Here is a 19,998-nt window from a genome sequence, read left to right as displayed (position 1 = left end):
AATTTTCCCAATGGTACTGATGAAATACCCAAGGAATGCAATGGAGATGGAACTTTCCAAATTAATTACATGAAGAAGATCAGGCAAAAATGAATCTGAACAGATTTGCAAAACCATGCGATATCATCTAAATGAGCAACCAAATTGGAAATCTGTATAAGCAAATTTTGATTTTTAAAAGTATCTTGTATAAGAGGAAAGGCTTCATTACTGAAGAATGGATGGTGTGTTGGCCTACCCAATTTGATACAGATGTCAGATTATTTTCACTAGCATTGGGCCAAAGGAGTGTCTAGATAAATTGGCTAGTGTTATAGTGATTGCCAATAGTACGAGTCGAAAGGTAACTGAACGTATTAGGTCTTGTGACATCTGCCAGATAGCTAAGGTAACCAATAGAACTAATCAAGGCCCAATGCAGAACACGTTACGTAAAGATACCATGGATTTACTGTCTGTGGACCTGTATGGACCCCTCCCCACAACTTCTGGTAATTGTAAATGTATTTTAGTGATTTCGGAAGTATTTTCTACATTTATAAAATTGTATCTCCTGAAAAAGGTGACAGCAATGTCAGTATTCGATAGGATGATTCAGTATTTGAGAACCATTGGAAAACCCAGTGCAGTACTGCCCAATAATGGCCCCAATTTAATTTCAAAACCTGGAAAGATGGAATGGAGCAGAATGGTGTAGAAACTAAATATATTAATGAAGACGTTGCCTCATGGGTTTACCAAGTTCACACCTGGGGAAATTCTGCTCAATACAAAGAGCAAATGTTTAAATGAGGAAAAACTAGAGTTCCCACCATTTACAGATTTGGGATTAGCCCAGAAGAAAGAATTGGTAAAAGAAAAAACAAAGCCGAAACGAGATCTAAAACGAGCAACCTGAAGTTTTCCATGTTCAAAATTGGAGACTATGTTCTTCTGAAGACCCATGAATAATCAGGTGAACTTAACCACGAAATTTCTAAATTTATGTATATATAATGGGCCCCCGAAATTTCTAAATTTATGTATATATAATGGGCCATTCACAGTACAAGACACACCTCACAACAATGCCTACTATTTAATCTACCCAGAGTCAAAGAAGCTCCTTGATGTCCATAATGTAGTGGATCTCAAACTGTATGTACCTAGGAATGAATAAATGAAAAAATCATACCAGACTAAAAATGTGTATTATGCTGTAGATGAAATAATGTATCTATCTTATGAAGCTACGATACTGTATTTAACTGTAATTTATGTTCCTATAAAAATGTTACCTATGTAAAATTGCTGTTACTATCTTAGAAGTTTCAGATTCTAAAACCTGTTGTAAAATATGTGAAACCCTGTACTGAAAGGGCTACAAGCAAATGTTGCCAAATTGAAAAGAAATGTGGAATGCCTTAAATACAGAATGGGCAGCATAGAAGACTTGCCAAAGTGGGGAAAAAAAACTGTTTATAATAGACTGCCAAAACCCAATATGGGCAGCCAATTGATTAATGTGATATGTAATTTGTTAATGTTGTCAAATGCAATGCAAGATGCTATTGTAGGTAGCAAAATTATTTTATTTTCATATCTGTTAGTGTTGTATGTGTTTTGCTACAGTTTTCAAAGAGGGACTGTGTTTCAAATAAAGTCAGTAAGAAAAGAATAGTAGGTTCAGTTTAAATATGTTTGTTTATGTAAATATCGAAGAATGGACTACTATTATTAGAATCAGCATTGATAGTTTCCTCCTTTGTAAATTCAAAATCATGCTATAGGATGTGTTGCATGTACAATGTCAAATTGCTTGTGATATTTGTAGAGTGTATACTTTTATGTGTATACCTACATTTCTTAATGCTTACAAAATGCTACTCAATATTCTTGGCAATACAGATAAATTTTGCTTACTACTCAACTTACTGTTTCACAAAATGAGAGTCAGATGTGACAGGTGTACATAATTGAATAATGTTGCTTATGTCTTGTTTTGATAATGAAGTGTATAGTGGTTTAATGTGTTTTGCAATGTATTCTTTTCATGCTCAGCTCTGGATGAAGTGATTATTATTTTAGACTGCTTGGTACCATTAAGGTGTTATTGATGTTTGCCTAGCAGGAATCTTCAGTGAACCATGGGGCATATGTAACATCCATTTTTGACCTACTTTGTATTGATATTTCTATTTGTAGAGTTGCTTATGTAGAGTGCTGTATCTGTCATATGCAGAGTGTTTTACCTGTCACGGAAATTCTTAGACAATGTATACATATTTCAGTTATGTGAACTTTTTGAACAATGTTCAATTTATGCTTATGAATGTAAATAACTCCCGGAATGATTATTATATAATGTACTGTAAATGACTTGGTCCATAGTTAGGGAATGCAGGGTTGAATGTAAAAAATGTGGGGAATCCCTGCAGCTACAGAAGTAGCCGGGCAGAATGGAAAAGGTGTCGTTCACGCAAGCGGCAACTCGTCCCTTGCGACGGCTAAGGAGTCTGGCTTGAGCAGTGCTGTGGTTAATATCTCGCTAGCAGTAGCAGAACATTGAAGTTCATATTTTTGGAGTATTGAGGCAGAGGAACTTAAGAGTGTTACATATGGACCTCAGATGCTGCATTTGGTGATACCATGTATAAAGGCATTGTTTTTGGCCCTGCAAAAATATAATTCAGAAGGTCTATAACAGGGCGGGGCCAACAGTACTGCGATGACTACATCGCTGCCATGTTAACAGCCACTGCAAATCATGCCACCAGTGGCAGTGCCACCAGTGGCAGTGCCACCAGTGGCAGTGCCACCAGCCTTCCAGCAAAATGTTTATATTTGGCACTCTGTAAATGGACCAGGTATTTGTGAAATTTGGTTGATTTTAATAATAATCACGGTATTGCTAAAAGCTCTATCTTGCACCTGTGATTATCCCAAATCACAAACCTCACCAGGAATCCTATCCTAGTGAATTTAATTCCGAGTGAGCTAATTTATTATGAAAAGACTATTCAGCAGCCGTAAAAATAGTTGTGATTGCTTTCTAATGTGTGGAGTTATTGTGTTTCAAGTTCAGTTTAATAATTTGAGAAATACACCACTTCCAGTGCATTTTTAAATTGATTTGCATTACTTTTCTTAAATACTTTGCCTTACTTAAAAGCTGTCCAAAAATAGTAAAGTTGTTAGTTAAAAGAATAATAATAGTGATTAGAAGTGAAAAAGATTATTAATTGTTGCATTTATGCACTTTAATCAGACTTACAAAGTTTTATTACCGTTCATTCCATGAGAAGGTGTTTGAACTTGAATTTAATGGTGTTGGCATTTGCCCAGCCAACTATATTTTGAGAAGGTTAAAAGACTACTTTTCAAAGCACACTTGTTATTTGAGGAGTTATAGTTTGTTGTGCTTCACTTAATGAATAAATTAATGATGAGAATACTCACCATTTTCCATACACACTTGTGAAGATTTGTTAATGAGCGTGGCTCTTCAAACCATGAAACTTTTGAGGCACTCATGTGCTAAACTAGTTAGTTAATGAAGCAAAGCAAAGGTACCTCCACAACTAGTGTAGTTAGATTTCCATTCTGTTTAATTGCTTCAAACTGAGCTCAATAAAGAAATATTTACTGCATTAGCTACTTTAATGCAAGCTGGTTAATGTAAAGGTATAGAGACCCTGTACTAGCAATGATGTTATATGGTATGATCATAATAGACCTCTTGATTTAAATCAATCATTTCATGCTCTGCCCTGTTTAGTATTCCTATTAGTATCATGTGTGTTGGTGACTGGTTCTATTAACTGCTGCATCTAGTTCATTCAAGGCAGGGCTTCATTTCTAAACTTTTAGGTGCCGTAAGGCACCCCCTTCTACCACTCCCCCCACTGGCCATGGAGAGAGACTTGTGATAAGACTTACAATGAGAAATTCTTTTTTAGAAAATATAGTTCTGAAAATTCAGGTTTTTAAACCATAATATCTTATAATCAAAAACATAACACCACAAGGTTCCACCACCTGCCGTACCAGTGTCACTTTGCTCCATAGTTCTGCTTCACACGTATTGGCACCAAGTCATACTCACGACATCAAGTTTTCAAATGCAATGTAAAATGTAACTAATAGTCTAAAAAATATCTATGACTTACTTTTACAATTGTAAAATAATTAAGTAGTTCCTATGTTACTAGCCAAAGAGAAAGGTCTTTACCATTTAATTAACATGAGACTCTACGTGTAAAAATAGAACTGAAAAACCACTATTGTTCCCAGAATGAGATTTCCACTCTGCGGCAGAGTGTGCGCTGATATGAAACTTCCTGCAGATAAAAACTGTGTGCCAGACCGAGACTCGAACTCAGGACCTTTGCTTTTCGTGGGCAAGTGTTCTTTATGTTATAATAATCAGGAAATGATAAACTCGTCATAAAGATGACAGATTTGTTCTTTTCTATAAGCCCATACTGTATTAACTGAGAGAAACATATTTCATGAGTAGCCGCTGCAAACTGAATATTTATTTATTAAACCACAAACAATCAAAAGGGACCTGTTATTATAAATGTTAACACATTTGCTGCAATCTGACCGAAAAACGTTTTACATGTAGAATACATCTTATAGGAAAAGCAATCAATGCATTTGGCATTGGGAGAGAATTATTACAACAATAAACATGCACTTATATTAAAATCAGCTTCACAGTGAAGTCGACCATTTCAGTCAAAGTCGCACTTATAACAATCATCCATCTTTGGCGAATATTTTACAAAAATGTCAAAGCTTCTTGAGTTCCATTATAGCTCTGTTAAAATTACTTTTTCATTTCCAATAACATACTGTGTATATAAAAAAATAAGTTTGTACGTTAAACCATTATTTAAACAATTTTACTTCAGCGGGCTGCACGAAGATGTTATACTGTTTCAAACAGCAGTTGAAACTTCAAGAATCCCACATCTCAGTAGATTTTTAGCTCGATTTGCCGTTCAACAATTAAACCGCTAATGACCAATAAACTGAATCGGTGGGATTGAGTATTGATCTGTTAACTCATATATGATAAAATTACAAATGATTCCAAATCAAGAATATCACATTAATAATAAATTGTACCGAGCGTTAATTTTGAGATTACAGTTTTGTAGTTTGAAATATGAATTTAATTTCCCTTCACTCATAAAATAAGTCCTGTCAACATGCAGTATATATCTTTGACCTAAGGGTATACAACTTTGTTTAAATATTTCCCTTTAAATTTTATTACACTTTCAACATAGTGTATTAACTTAAAATGACAAACATCTGTTATCCTGACAAAAGTCAGTGGCATATGAGCAGTCAGTTTATACAGAATATACATTGTGTATTTATTGTTAAAAAGTACCTTTTTAGGATGTATTATTAACTGAACTCATAGTTTTAAGTAAGTTCATACTCAGTGGCTCAAATAAAGGAAGAAAAAGTAAGCATTGTGAAATTATTTTAAACACAATCAATGGAGATGGATTACGAAAAACATTTCCATAATACAGAATTATCCTCATTATACACTTTATCACTTCGTGCTTTTGACTGTGTAGCAAGTGCAGAATGATATCCCTTCACCATCCAAGACGCCCATTTTCATATCTAGCTACAGGTGGTCCCAGAAGTCTGATGCGTAATGAACTACAAACAGTGCTGATGTAGAGTGACGATCTCAGTGGTGTCATAATGAAGTTCATTGCAGAAATGCCACGTTCACACTCTGCAATCGACACTGCAATGCTGTTTATTATTGATACAAAATTTTTGAACATTGGTGGCTGTACAAGAACAGTTGGCACTTCTCCACTTAGTAGTGGTTTCAGACCCTGTTTGTACTCCCTGAAGTCCTTCATTATTTCAGAGGGCTATTAATCTTAAATCTTTCACACATTCGAAAAATCTCATTTTCTCCATAAGTGATCGATATGGTTTTAGGCCACAATTTCAGGTGAATGGCCTTCATGTAGTTCTTATCATCATCGTAGCTTTCAGATGCATTCACTGTTGATAGCAACCTGGATCACAAATTATTTGCCAAGCTGCGATTAAACTGTTCATCACGAATCTTAGACATAATTGTTCTTTGAGAAAGTTTAACACATTGAAAGTTCATATTTTCCAGTGCAATGTTAGCTACATTTGCATGTTGTCCCATTGCATCAAACAGACTTTCAAACACTTTTAATAAAAGTGTAATGTCGTCGTGAGCTTGAGCAAGGTTAACACTTGATCTTTGAAGCTGTAGGGATAGATCGGCCAACTCTTCTAAGGCATCAGAGATTACAACTAGGTTGGAGACGAAAGTTGTAGATGACAATGTATTACAAAGCCCTTTGTAAGAAGACCGTTGTTTTGAGTCTCGTTTCGTGTCCTCTGATACTTCTAAAAAATGACTGTACAGAGCCCTGCAATCTTTCCACACAGCTTTTACTGCCAATAAACTGGAGGCCAACCAACGAGTGTCAAAACACATGATCAATTTTTAAATTTCTAGCTCCAAACCTTTAGCAGCAACTGCCAACTCACTGCTGTTTTTCGGGGAGCAGCTGAAGATATTTCTCACTTTATCCATGAATATTTTAAAGTGATTAATTCCCACCACTTCTTCTATCGTGTCATGCATGGTGAGTTCTGAACGATGATTCAAACAATGCCAGATGAATAAGTTTGGAAACATCAGCTTTGCAAGGTCAGACTTTTTTCCTAACACGACAGAAGCTCCATCGCAAGTCAAAGCGATTAAATGGTCTTTCAAAAACTCACAGCCTAGTCCTAGTGATTCTAACTGCTTTAAAAGTTCTTTCAAGATATCAGATGCTGTTGTGTCATTTAGCTCAAAAAGTCTCAAAGAAATTGTCATGGCGTTTTCCCTTTTAACAATGTTCTGAACTAGACAATCAAAGCTTTTTTGTGTGAAAGAGAAGTGGCTTTATCCAAAAGAAGTGAAAATTTGGAGTCATTTTTTATTAAATTATTTATTAGATCTGATGTCATCTGGTCAGAAATATGAATCACTATATTAGATCAAGCAACATTTGAACATAGTATTCGGCCCATATCCAAACCAATTTTAATTTGGAGATCAATTTCTGTCTCAAACTCATTAAACCGTCTATTTAACTTTGCTTGCTTATAAGCTGTCCAAAAATACGCTCAGTAACAACTTCTTGTTCCTTTACTGTGGAAGCGACGGAGTTCTGAATGTGATATTTTTCTGCGTAGTCTGGATTTTGTTTGCTAAACCGTGAGCTTCAAATGTGCAGTGATCAAACAGTTTTTTCCTAAGAGACGTTATTTGATCATGTCCCACATGAGCTTACAGTTCCTAAAAGCCATTGCTCACTCAGTTTTAACCGTTTTGTTTTTTCAGCACCTAGTGTAGATACACTTCTACAAACTTGGCCTTTTTTTAATAATCAACCACGGGTTTTTAGCTTTATAATCTGTACATTGTTCGACAGACCGACAATCTGGCTTTTCATCATCATTACAATTATCAATACTGTCTATAGATGTTTTGTCTGTATCCATATCCACCAACTTATAGAAATTTTCATTTTGCAACAATGACATAAGAGAAGGATTGTCTACTTTGTTGTTTGCATCTTCTTCTCCAGCCACAGCTGACGTCATGGATTCTACATCTAAACTGTGGTTTTCATTGCCCTCACTAACGTTTTGTCTTTTAGGTTTAAAGAAGTCACTAATTTTTGTAGAGATATTCATTACTATTAAACTCTCCTGTCCACTGAGTCACAATGTGTAAATAAACACTACGAACAAACCAAAACAATGCTGTCGGTTCTGAGCAGAACAACTGCACTGCAAGCGACTGACGTACAGAGAGTGATTGAGTAATATTGTTGAATGTGAATTCCTGAAGTGCCTGTTGGATTGTTTGTTGGCTTCTCTGTGAGGCAGCGATGGCTAACAAGGTAAACTGATTCAAATTGAAAAAGCCATAGACACGACCTGTCTGAATCGTGGACTAAAAAGACTGAATTCACATAGAGACATACAGACAGGCAACTGTAATGCGAGAACCACTTATGGGATTTACTTGTTTCTTTCTTTAACTCACAGATATATTCATTTACTATCTATTATTATATATTTAGCTACTTTAGGTAGCACAAGAAATAAGCTGTGGCTATAATTGTAAGTCAAGTCGCAAAAAACTGGGCTGCCGTCGTGCTCCTTACACTATTAGAGCAAAATCATTTGATTTTTTTAATGAATTGTAGACCTCAAAAAGAACCACAAAAAGTCAGCAAGAGCATATGTTTGTCTTTCACAGTTGAGTCACACTCAATTTTTCTGCTTTGTGGGTGTTTAAACAGCTGACTTCAGAAGACAAAAATCATCATTATTCTTCAACCTTAATCTTTTATTTAGGTACATCTTTTTGAGCTCTACAGTTTGGTACTACATAACGTGATATAGTTCTTATGGATTATGTAATGTATTTCAAGAGAGCATGCTGGCGGAAAACATTTTTACTTCATATAGCTGATGATATTTAAACGGCTGAACAGACTTTCAGAAATAGAGCTAAGAACCGTCCCCATTAAACCAGCTTTCAAATAAAAAACGGCTTTAAAATTGGAACTTTTGTTTGAGAAATATGTTGGGGCAGACAGACAGACTTAAGGGTCAAACATATACATGTCCGTTCTGCATTGGGAGTTCAAATTTGCCCCCCGTGGGAGCTCCCCTCTACTGTATAGCGTCAACCATGTTCTAACGAGGGTGCGGGCAGATAAAGACAAAGGTCAAGAGTGCCGTGGGCAAAGGGACATATCGGGTCGCAAGGCTGCCAACTTTTAGTCATGTTTGCTCCATTCGCACATATGATTTTTAGCTGTGACGTAAATTACAACATGGAATAAATGATTTCGTGAAAGCACATTATAAAGACATTCACATTCAAACATGGCTTACATTATTTATTTCTCATTAACACACATAACATGAGATGTTGCCTTGCTACTACATTGCTGAGGTGGTTGGCAGTCTTATACAAAAGGCAATATGCACCAATCACAACTTTAGAATGATACTCCACGTATCTTGGGTATACTGTATGTGCGTACACACACACACACACACACACACACACACACACACTACCTCCTGCCCGTCACATCATGTTGGCTAGCCATTGTCATGTTCACTTGTGCTGGTGCAGCGGAAAATTACGGTTACGGTTTGATTTAATACACATGTACTACTTCAAATCTCCGGTACTGTACTGTTAAAAATGGGGGGGGGGGGGGGGAGAGAAAAGAGAGAATTAGAAGAAAGGGAGTTTCTGGGAGGTGCCAGAATGCATTGTGGCCAAAATTAAGCCCTGATTCAAGGTACATGTTGTTGTGAGGCATATGCTACAGTTTGCAATCTTATTGGCCATTTGTTTGACCTCCAAATTAGTAATACATTTATCTGCAAGGTTACGTTGCTCTGTTGTAATGTGAACAGATATAAAGAAACGGGTGTGTGTGTGTGTGTGTGTGTGTGTGTGTGTGTGTGTGTGTGTGTGTGTGTGTGTGTCAAGGAAGGTTAGGTTAGCCTTAGCACTGCCTTCTGCTTTATTACATTGTTTGACAAGAATTCCTAATTAGGCTGGTGACTGATATTAATACATAACTAATATGTAATTAATAAGACTTGCTTTTGTGCTGGAGAACATCTGTTCCTCACACAAATGTTAAGTGTTGGTTATACTCTGCTGGGGTCTGCTGGGGTGTTTTGGAAACGAATCCCAGTCTGTTTGTCCTGTTCCCACGAGGTTATATTGTGGTCACAACTTTCCTAAAAATTCCTCACAGCGGCTTAAGGTTAGCACTGATTGCCTTTTATGGTCGGCCACATTACCGCTAAAAGCAGTCCCTTTGCAGGGGCCCTCCTGCACAATTCCACCACATGTGGGTGGCTGACTTTCTGCAAGGCTGTGCCCTGTATTCTGTGACATTTGTATGGCTGCTTCGGTATCTTGGCATTTTCAGCTCTTCAGGAGGAAGGCAGAGCTTTAGTTGGTAAAGACATTTCCAGCTGGAGTACATCACAACCAGACACACACTCTGGAATCAAGTATTGAATTGTAAGGTGTATCCAGCAATAGATGTGCACTCAGAGCACAATTCAGGTATGATAATGAGTGAACTAAATTTTAAGAGAACTGTTACGAAAATTCAGTGTGTAAATAAATAGGATAGCGAAGTACCCAGGAATGGAATGGGAATTTTAACTTCTACGAGGCTCTAGACAACGTGATAATGAACGGCAATCAAGCGAGTATGCACATATGTCTGCATAATCCGTGAGACAGGAGTCATAGCAACAGAATGCCAGAGAAACACCATCCAGATACTACAGAAGCAACCAAGCACTTGTAAGTGCAATAGCTAAACAGCTCATGAATAGAGCTTTTTGAAAAAATAACAACAACATGAAGAAGAATGGAAGACAAAGGTGATTATCTGTTTGAGGAAGATAAATTTGGAGTAAAGGATCCAGGGATAGTGGAAGGAATGTGTAAGAAAAATCAAGGTATCTTTATTGGATTTGAAGATCTTTACATGACATTTGACAGCATGAAATAATGAAAGTGTGTGAAATTTTTTTAAAGGGTACATATAAGGTATATTGAACAGCAGGTAACATAGAATATGTACAATAATCAACAAGAATTGGTATTCTGAATTAAAGATTGTTAAAGATAAGGATGCAGGTAATCTCCACACACGTTCAGATGAACACTGAAGAATCATTGGTGGAACTGAAGAAACTTATAGCAATTTAATTAAAACTGAAGTTGAAAAGGATATCATTGATAAAATTCACTGGTGATATTTCTGTGTTCACTGAAAGTCAGACTGAATCACCAGAATTGGTGAATGTAATAAACAGTTGAATGAGTGCCAAATCAGGATTAATGAATGGAAGAAAGAGGAAAGTATTGGGGTGTGGCAGAAGTAACATTGGTGGCAAAGTTTACAGAATTAAGGACCACACAGTAGACCACTTGTACGGACTCTGGTACATGTGATGCTAATTTACACTGAGGGTCAAAGCACGGTTGTTATAAGGAATAATGTAGCATGGAAAAACAGGAGATTCCCCGCAAAACAAAGTTACTAATATCAAAGATATGCCTTAATTTGTGTTAGACATACCTGAATGTATGCTTGGAGCATAGTACTGCATAAAAATTAATCATGGATTATGGAAAAACAAGAGGGGAATCGGAGCATTGTAAATGCGGTGCTATTGATGGATGTTTAAACTAGGTGAACTCATAACAGAAGAACTATCGAACATCTCTGCAGAATAGGTGAGGATAGTGTGATATGTGGAAAACTGTGACAAGTACAAGGGTCAGCAGAGTAAGTTATATTTGAAGGCATCAGGGAATAACCGCTGTGGAACTAGAGGTGGTTGCTGAGGTTAAAAACTGTAGGGAAAGACAGAGATAGGAATGCATGTCATAAATAATTGTGGACTCTGGGAGCTCATGGCACTGCAATTCTGCTGCTCAGACAGACAGCCACATTGTCAACAGAAGGCAGAGTTTCCCCTTTGCATGTCTGTGGTTACCGAGACTGGCTGTTACAGCAGACTACAGTGGGGCAACCAAGGTGGTCCACACCCTGGCAAGCTGAGGCTCTGCTGGCGTTTGCTTCTGTTTGGTGATTGCCGAGTATATTTCTTGTTACTAACAGAAACTATAGCAAATTATTGGGTTCTTTCTCCTCTCTCATTCCTGACAAGCACCAAAAATGGTCTCATAAATGTGTGTGTGTGTGTGTGTGTGTGTGTGACCTCTGCTAGACCATTCCAATACATCTAAAGTAATAGACATTTATCTCATCTGACAGTGTTACACATTCAGTGCACTCATACTCTCCCCATCACTAAATTTTCTGGGCATGACATTGTCTGAATTATTGAAACTTCCTGGCAGATTAAAACTGTGTGCCGGACCGAGACTCGAACTCGGGACCTTTGCCTTTCGCGGGCAAGTGCTCTACCAATTGAGCTACCCGAGCACGACTCTCATTCTGGAAACATCCCCCAGGCTGTGGCTAAGCCGTGTCTCCGCAATATCCTTTCTTTCAGGAGTGCTAGTTCTGCAAGGTTCGCAGGAGAGCTTCTGTAATGTTTGGAGGGTACGAGCCGAGGTACTGGCAAAAGTAAAGCTGTGAGGACTGGGCTTGACTCGTGCTCGGGTAGCTCAGTTGGTAGAGCACTTGCCCACGAAAGGCAAAGGTCCCGAGTTCGAGTCTCGGTCCATCAGACAGTTTTAATGTGCCAGGAAGTTTCATATCAGCGCACACTCCGCTGCAGAGTGAAAATCTCAGTCTGAATTATTGTTGGCATTTGTTTGCTGGTCTTTGTGAATAAGACACTGAACTGTTGACAATAACTATTTTTCCTACCAACCTATTCTTAACTAACCTCTCTTCCATGGTACTATGATCTAGTTGTGGGGATACCACCTCTGATTGTATGTTTTGATTTTATTCCCAGTTCACTTTGCTGACCCTCATTAAGTCTAGACTGAGCATTTACACTTTGCTTTTCAGTATTTATATCTTATCTACCATATAATGTTGTGTGCACGCGCGTGTGCGTGTGTGTGCGCGTGTGTGTTTTGAGGGAACTCACCGCATTTGAGAGACAGTGGCCTCATCAGGTGGAGGAGTCGTGGGCCGCGCAGCAGCAGGTGTCTGGCGAGGTGCGCTGGCAGAGGTGGCGGTGGTGGTGGTGGTGGTTCTGGTTGTGGTTGTGGTGCTGGTGGTAGTGGTGGTCCTCAGCTCTGTAACGACTGGTGCACTGCACATACAGAGAGGCAGGGTGTGAGCTGGCTAGGCGTGTCCTCGTGGGGATGTGGAGGTGGCTCACTATGGCCAGCACTGCTGAGGGACCATCCACACTGGGGATAGGGCTCCAGTTAATACAAATGAATTACCAGTAAGCTAATAACAATCAGTTGTACCATCCGAGCTTTCCACGGCAGTCGCTCAACCCCGTACAACAGGTAGTTCAAATCTAAGTGCAGCCAGAAGGTACATACAACGCCCAATACTTGCACAAAACATAATTACAGAATTACTGGACAGGTTAGCTCAGGTGCTGTCGCCATCAAAACTATCCAAACGGCCTGAATTCCACTCCACCTAAATTGTATGATGATGATGAAGTCCCATATTCCTTGACAGAGTGTAGGGGAACGACGAATGCACCCACATAATGTTACTGTCTTGCAGTTCCTCTGATCTCTTTTCGATATGGGCATTTCACTCTACAAAACGATTACTAAAAGACCCCACTTGAAGCAACTGATTTGTAACACTGAGTCCACAATCAGACTAATATCACGATAATGTGAATATCGAAACCTGTTATAATTAGATGGCAGCTTGTAAACCCAAGTTTATTGCAATAAATGACTTTTTGGAAACTAAGTTTCAACTTGAAATTAAGTGACGAAAACATTTGTATTAAGACTACCATCCAGGATTCCAACTGAGCACCTATTGTCTCTGTTAACTAAGTACGAAAGATCTTAAATATCATTTCAGCCACAGGTAAGCATGTGTGTATGTGTGCATGTTGGAATGTTGAAATGGCTTCGCATTGTGTTCGATGATTCAAACCTAGCAACTAATAGGATTGTTAACTAAGTGCAGTAATACATTACATATCCAAATATAGCAATATGAGAATCTGAACTGTCGAGAAAAAGTATTTTGTTCCTTTACTGGGATCTGAATCCACCACCTCCCGTTGTTTTCTAACCACAAATACATGTTAAACATCCGCTTAGTTTAGCTGTAGCAGGATGTGCCCATATATGAACTGGAAATAACCTAACGGAACATTCTGTGTGGGGTGGGAATCTATCCCTGCATGCTGCATGCACCATCGTTGTTGACTGCACACAAGATAATGTTGATTATCGAATTCTTTTTCGCCACTTGCTACGAGGTACGTGTTTTAACTTTTCAAGCAATCATTTAAAGTTTTGTGTGACAGACTTGAAATCGACACCAGCTGTCATAGTTGACAAGACATGCAGAGGCGATAAATCAAAATTGCTTTTCTCCTCTGGTTTTATGTGCATGACACAATGAAAATCTTTGCAGACAACCATGAATACAATGGATGCTAATAACTATGGACATATCCGTGGGAAGAACTTCGTAACACAAAAGAGCTTCATTACACCAGATGTGTACTGTTACATTCTGTGGACTCACATTAGCCTTTGATTTTAAGTTTTTTGTCAGGACCAAACATTTTTGTTTTATGAAGGTGGAGCCAAATAGTTCAAATGTCCATCCAACCATCCTGTTTTAAGTTTTCCTTTATTTTCTTAAACTAAGCAATGCAAATACTGTGACCATTCCTTTGAAATGGCACTATCTATTTCCTTTCTAACATTTCAGAGCTGTAGATTCTATTTTGTCTCTAATGGTCTTGCAGTCGATGGGATGTTTGACAATTTCTTCTTTCTTTCTTCCTCAACATTTCCTATGAATTAAAGTGCCGCATGATGGCTAATTGGTCACATTTTATGACATTTGGCAGTGATCGATTGAGCCATACTGGTAAACCACCACATCAAAACAAACCAACTGCAAATGAAAAAATTATTTCCTGACGTAATTTCTTTGACACACTTACCACATACACACACACAAAATAATACAACAAAACAAACACATTTCCAGAATACAAAAGGACTCACAAGCTGAAAACTTACACACACACACACACACACACACACACACACACACACACTGACAACACCACACAGAAAAGAACCAGCTGGTACACCATAACCTACACACAAACTAACACACGTAAGCAGAGCCAAAATAAAAAAAAAAAATACCACACCATTACACACACACACACACACACACACACACACACACACACACACACAAATGCATGCACGCACAAATGCGTACACAAACAGATCACAGATACTTCAATAATTACACTTGAAAGTTTTGCAATAACATTCGATATTTGGCAAAAACATTTGACAGTCGGCAACAGAAACCAAAACATTGCATTGCAACAATCTTTCAGTTCATAGTGCTGTGGAATGTGGGAAAAACTGCAAATTGGCATTCATAAGAAGAACACCAAAAATGCAATGGGAGTGTAATATGTAAGAAATTGTCCACACAACCTGTAAGTACAGTTCAAAACATTACTACCTAATAGGAAATACCAACCACCAGAACTGTTTATAACCTATAGGCACAGTGACAAAAATGTAAATTAAATAGCTAGCATATGTACATATTCCAGGCCACTGATAACGCCTTGCAGAAAATAAACTCTAAACGCGTATGGCACTAAAATTGTGTTTTATTCAGTTGCTGTCAGCTGGTCCATAAGTAAAAATTATGAATATACTGAGATGCACAAAATACTTCATGCAGCATTTTCGAAGGTTTAAACAACAATCCTTATGACCTTCAAGTGTACAATATTCAATAAGTCACTCCAAGAATATTTTATAGCTACAAATAAAAAATTGTGATTGATAAATATACTTATTCCAACCTGCATGACAACACGTCAGACAAAAGTCTATGATATTATGCATGAATCTACTTGTTTCAATTAAATTATGGATGGTCCTTTTAGGCTACATGCATCAATGTAGTATGCTACATGAGGAAAAATGATGGACTTTCTTACGCACTTGCACAGTACATTTTTAGGCCCCCTTTTTCCACATGGAATTTATATGGAGGGATTATCTGTGCTACATAAGCTACATTTACTGAAGACAAGCCTCATCTTTGCCAAGATTGACGGTGTTAATAATAACAGAAGAAATTATAATAATGAATGATCTCTTCAAAAAACTATTATAGTGGATAAACATGGCTGCTTAGTAGCTTAATACCACTTTAAAGTAAAAAATAAATTCCTTCTGAAATTATAATAAAGGGAAGCCACTTCAAGAATAACAATGGACGCATTCTCAAACAACAGTCACTGCCTATGATTGACTTCCTTATATATCAAATGACCTCTCTTCTTTTAGTAAAATTATAAGCCTCTATCACAATAATAAAGAGCTAGAAAATAATTAACGTTCCTTGACACAATGGCACACTACTGCAGTTATAAATGTGACAATGGAGAACATTCTGGAAGTTTGATTGATACTTGTCGCTGAGTTTATTTTGTACGATCTAATGTTGGTGTAACCTAAACTCTTACAAGATCACAGCAGCTCAGGTGGGAGAAAACACTTCCTGCAGAAATTTCTGTAGCCTACAATAATGCCAGTAGTGCAGCTGACAATTATGCGATTTTATTTCAGTGATTACAAAAACAACTCTAAAGTACACATTAGGTAGCTGAGGCAACTAGTGACCATTGACATGGATTAACAAGGAAAAGAATGTTTTGTAAAGGCTGTAATGAACCTCAGGGAAACGGAACGCTCATCCAGTGATGAGCATCCTTCGTTAACAGCAAAACAGTGGCACTGCATTGAAAGTAGTTTGGTGGTCTGTTAAAATTGCTCTGGCTTCATTTGCTTAAGCTCTATATTCGAGTCACTGATCAGCCAAACACTTGACTAGTATTAACAGACCCTCTTTGCCTCCGGTGACTTCTGTTTAACAACATAAGGTTCCACTTTCCTTCCTAATCTACAATAAAGCCGACGCTCCTTCACTACCTGCTGGAGGAGAGTCGGTGTATGTTGGGCCATGACAGAGGCAGACGTCCAGCTAGTGGAAGCTCACCATTAACCTTTCTTGCACCAGAAATTTTATTTCATCCCTGAAACAATTGTCATGTAAAGTCACAGCACACTTATTTGAACTTGCAATGTTGAAAATGTTGGTGCTGAACTGGGAATCTAACTTGGATATCTCTTTCTGCCATCTTTAACACTTTTCGGACAATACAGTTCCATCGTTTTGTTGAGTCCCCAACATTCCACAGTTTTCCAGGTTTCAATGAAAGGGGAAGGTCTGGTTTTAAATACTGGTTGGGTACAAAAATTTTCGCTGTGTGATTTCACGTTGTAGCATTCGCACTGCAAATAACATGTGGAAAGCAATTACGATTTTTAGCATTTGTGCATGCTAACATCAACAATAACAATTGGTGCCAATTTTGGCTATGAAACAGGCAGAGAACTTTTTATCCTATCATTTCAGATTTATAAATTCCACTCCTAGTGGCTGGTGGAAAAGTATTTGACAGGTGTGTAGCCAGTGGTGATAGCACATACAGGATTAAGAGTCCCAGTCAGCAAGGAACTTTTCCTCGCATAATTTCTAGTTCAGACATGAGCATATCTCACTGGTGGTGAAATGAACTGACATTGTGTATCTATATGTGGCTAGAAAACAACATGATATATGCTGGGTTCGAAATGCAGCAGGGGAATACTTTGTTGTATAATCATTTCAGTTTCATCATCCCTCTAGCGGTGAAAAATTTTGATACATAAAATTATAACAGTTTATTGTGCTTCATTCACAATCCCTGCCCAAAACAAAACTTTATGCCCCATCATATCAAGTTTGAAAAAGTGCATATGATGTCACATGCAGTTAAAATGATAGTTAAGATCTGTAGTGACCGGATTGGAGTCCTGGATCGCAGTCCAATACAAAAGCATGTAGTTTGAAGCTGAATCTTGCTTTTTGAAATCTCATTTATTGTAATTCACTTCAGTTTACAAGCACTGAGGACCATCATCTCTGGTAAAGGGTTTTCTGATATTTACATTACTGTGGTATTGGTTTTCATATGGACGATAATAGACGAAGTGCAAGAAAGTTATGTGCCTGCATACAAACCAGGTGGAACGCAGTTCAGGAAATTTGGCTGCTTCTGAGCATGGTAACACACGCATATAAATTCGACAGGCACGACACTCGTCTGATTGTCAAACATTTCGTATTGTAATTAATGTGATACTTTGATCATCAGACATCATTCAAAGCCTGTCTTAAAACTGGTCTTTGAAAGGTACAGCTAATGAAATGGTTGACAGCGTGTTTCAAATTGAGCTGGAGAAGGAAATCAGTACAGCGGGCAGTAAGGCACGGTGAAACTCGTGATTTGACAACAGAAAGAGGCTGTGGGTGTGGAACAGTTACATGTCATAACATTATTACCACATTCATCTCAATTTCATTAATTAAATACGGTTGACAGGAATTTAAGTATTTTTCAAGTGAGCATCCTCACAGTGTAAGCACACATGAAACCATGGGGTAGTTAAAGTAAGCTGTGTCATTCCCCAGTGATGGAAAAACACACACTAATGTGTGTGTGTGTGGGGGGGGGGGGGGGGGGGGTGATGAGCAATGTTTGTGATTGATGATGTAAGTTGTGCTGTAAACTTGCTACTGAAATAAAATTAAGTTTGTCCTCCACAAACAGTAGGTATGAATGGTAAATTCCGTGAGAATCGGAAGTCTATCTAGAAGGGCTGGCATGGGTACAAGGGGGAGTAGGATGAACATGGGATAGTGAGACATCCCCAAAAAATGGGAAAACACTGTATCACTTCACTGTGTGAAGTGGACACTGTATGAAGTAAAAAATAATTCTACTTACATGTGGTTTTATACGTCTTATTTTAATTATTAAGATCATATGTACCTGCGGTGTATAAAATTTGTGTGTAATACTATGTATAATTTTGAGAGGCTGGAGGGGGGGGGGGGGGGGTGTCAAGTAGAATCAGTGAAAGACAGAGGCAGTTCCAGAACCAAACATTGTATATCTGTCTGTAACTGACACCCAATAGTGTGGGAAGTATGAGGCAGTGAACTAGGTGAAGATCACGACAAGAATCTATTATACATCATCAAGAGAATTTTTAAAATGTACACAAAGATAACTGTTAGTAAAAAGATTCCCGTTAACAAAAATTTTTTCAAACATAAGAGCTCGAGTCATTTCCCACAGCGTGCATAACGAGTTTTTCATTTTTTCAAGAATGTAAATAACAATTGTAATATGTTTATTGCTTGAACAATGAATTTTGATGTTAATCTTTATAGAATAAAAGAGAAAGACACTGAATGATTTACAACACTGGCTCTATGTTCATTACAATTGGTTCAGGGAATGCACAGTGTCATCTCGAACACAAGATTTCCAATATGTCAAATAGCACATAAAATACTACATAAGTATTAAAATCTAAATGAAAAATAAATGATCATTTATGAGTGTTAGTGGCTATTAGACTTGTATGAACATATGTAACTGTAAGATGGTGCAGAAAAATGGTAACTCTGGTCGCACAGACACTTTAATGGTCACAGACTATCAGAGTTGGAACAGCAACAATGGATGGGACAGATAATGTCATAAGGTGTGCCACAGGAGAATGGAAGCCTGTAGTGTTCACTGGGTGGCTATAGTGAAGCCATAGACCCACTGAAACACACCCACACAGGGTGGACACCTGTTCATCGAATACACAGTAAGGCACGGTATTCTGTGTGTCACAGAAGGGAACGTATCCAAGCACTGCGTGAGCTTTATGTAATGCTGAGTACAGAGGTGAACAAAGCGAGGTGGGAAGACTCAACTTTATGGGACCAGCTGGAACTGCTGCTAGGTCTGGCCTGTGATCCTGCGAGGTGGTCTCAGGCTGCAAGAGGTGTGAGCAGTCAGACACTGGGGCACCGATGCTTACTTCACCTGGTTTTCTGAACATCCTCCGTACAAGCCCTCACAGCAGAGCATTCTTTTATATTATGTGCCTTTAGAGCAATTAACATCTTCCGTGTACTGTCTGGATTTGGAGAGAACTAAGAATTATCTTGGGATAGTTACTGGCATATGGCCTGCACGTGGAAAGAAAGTGACCGACAACTACGTAAGAGCCAAAGCTGTAATACTAAGGTGTGAATAGTGATTACTCTGATAATCTGCTTTTATACAAGACGA

At 38.1% G+C, this 19,998-nt stretch overlaps 2 protein-coding genes across 2 annotated transcripts in view; one reads left to right on the top strand and one right to left on the bottom strand.

The window, feature by feature from the left end:
• LOC126159966 (uncharacterized) overlaps positions 1-19,998 on the top strand; it is a 491,753-nt gene that overhangs the window by 289,899 nt on the left and 181,856 nt on the right. The window lies entirely within an intron of this gene.
• Positions 1-19,998, bottom strand: part of LOC126159967 (protein roadkill-like) — a 43,226-nt gene that overhangs the window by 22,002 nt on the left and 1,226 nt on the right. The gene's annotated exons all lie outside the window — the stretch shown is intronic.

Source organism: Schistocerca cancellata, unplaced genomic scaffold (assembly GCF_023864275.1).
Source record: "Schistocerca cancellata isolate TAMUIC-IGC-003103 unplaced genomic scaffold, iqSchCanc2.1 HiC_scaffold_1150, whole genome shotgun sequence".
In the NCBI taxonomy this organism is placed as follows: Eukaryota; Metazoa; Arthropoda; class Insecta; order Orthoptera; family Acrididae; genus Schistocerca; species Schistocerca cancellata.
The sequence above is the reverse complement of the archived record's forward strand: the minus strand, read 5'-3'. Positions and strand labels throughout refer to the sequence as shown.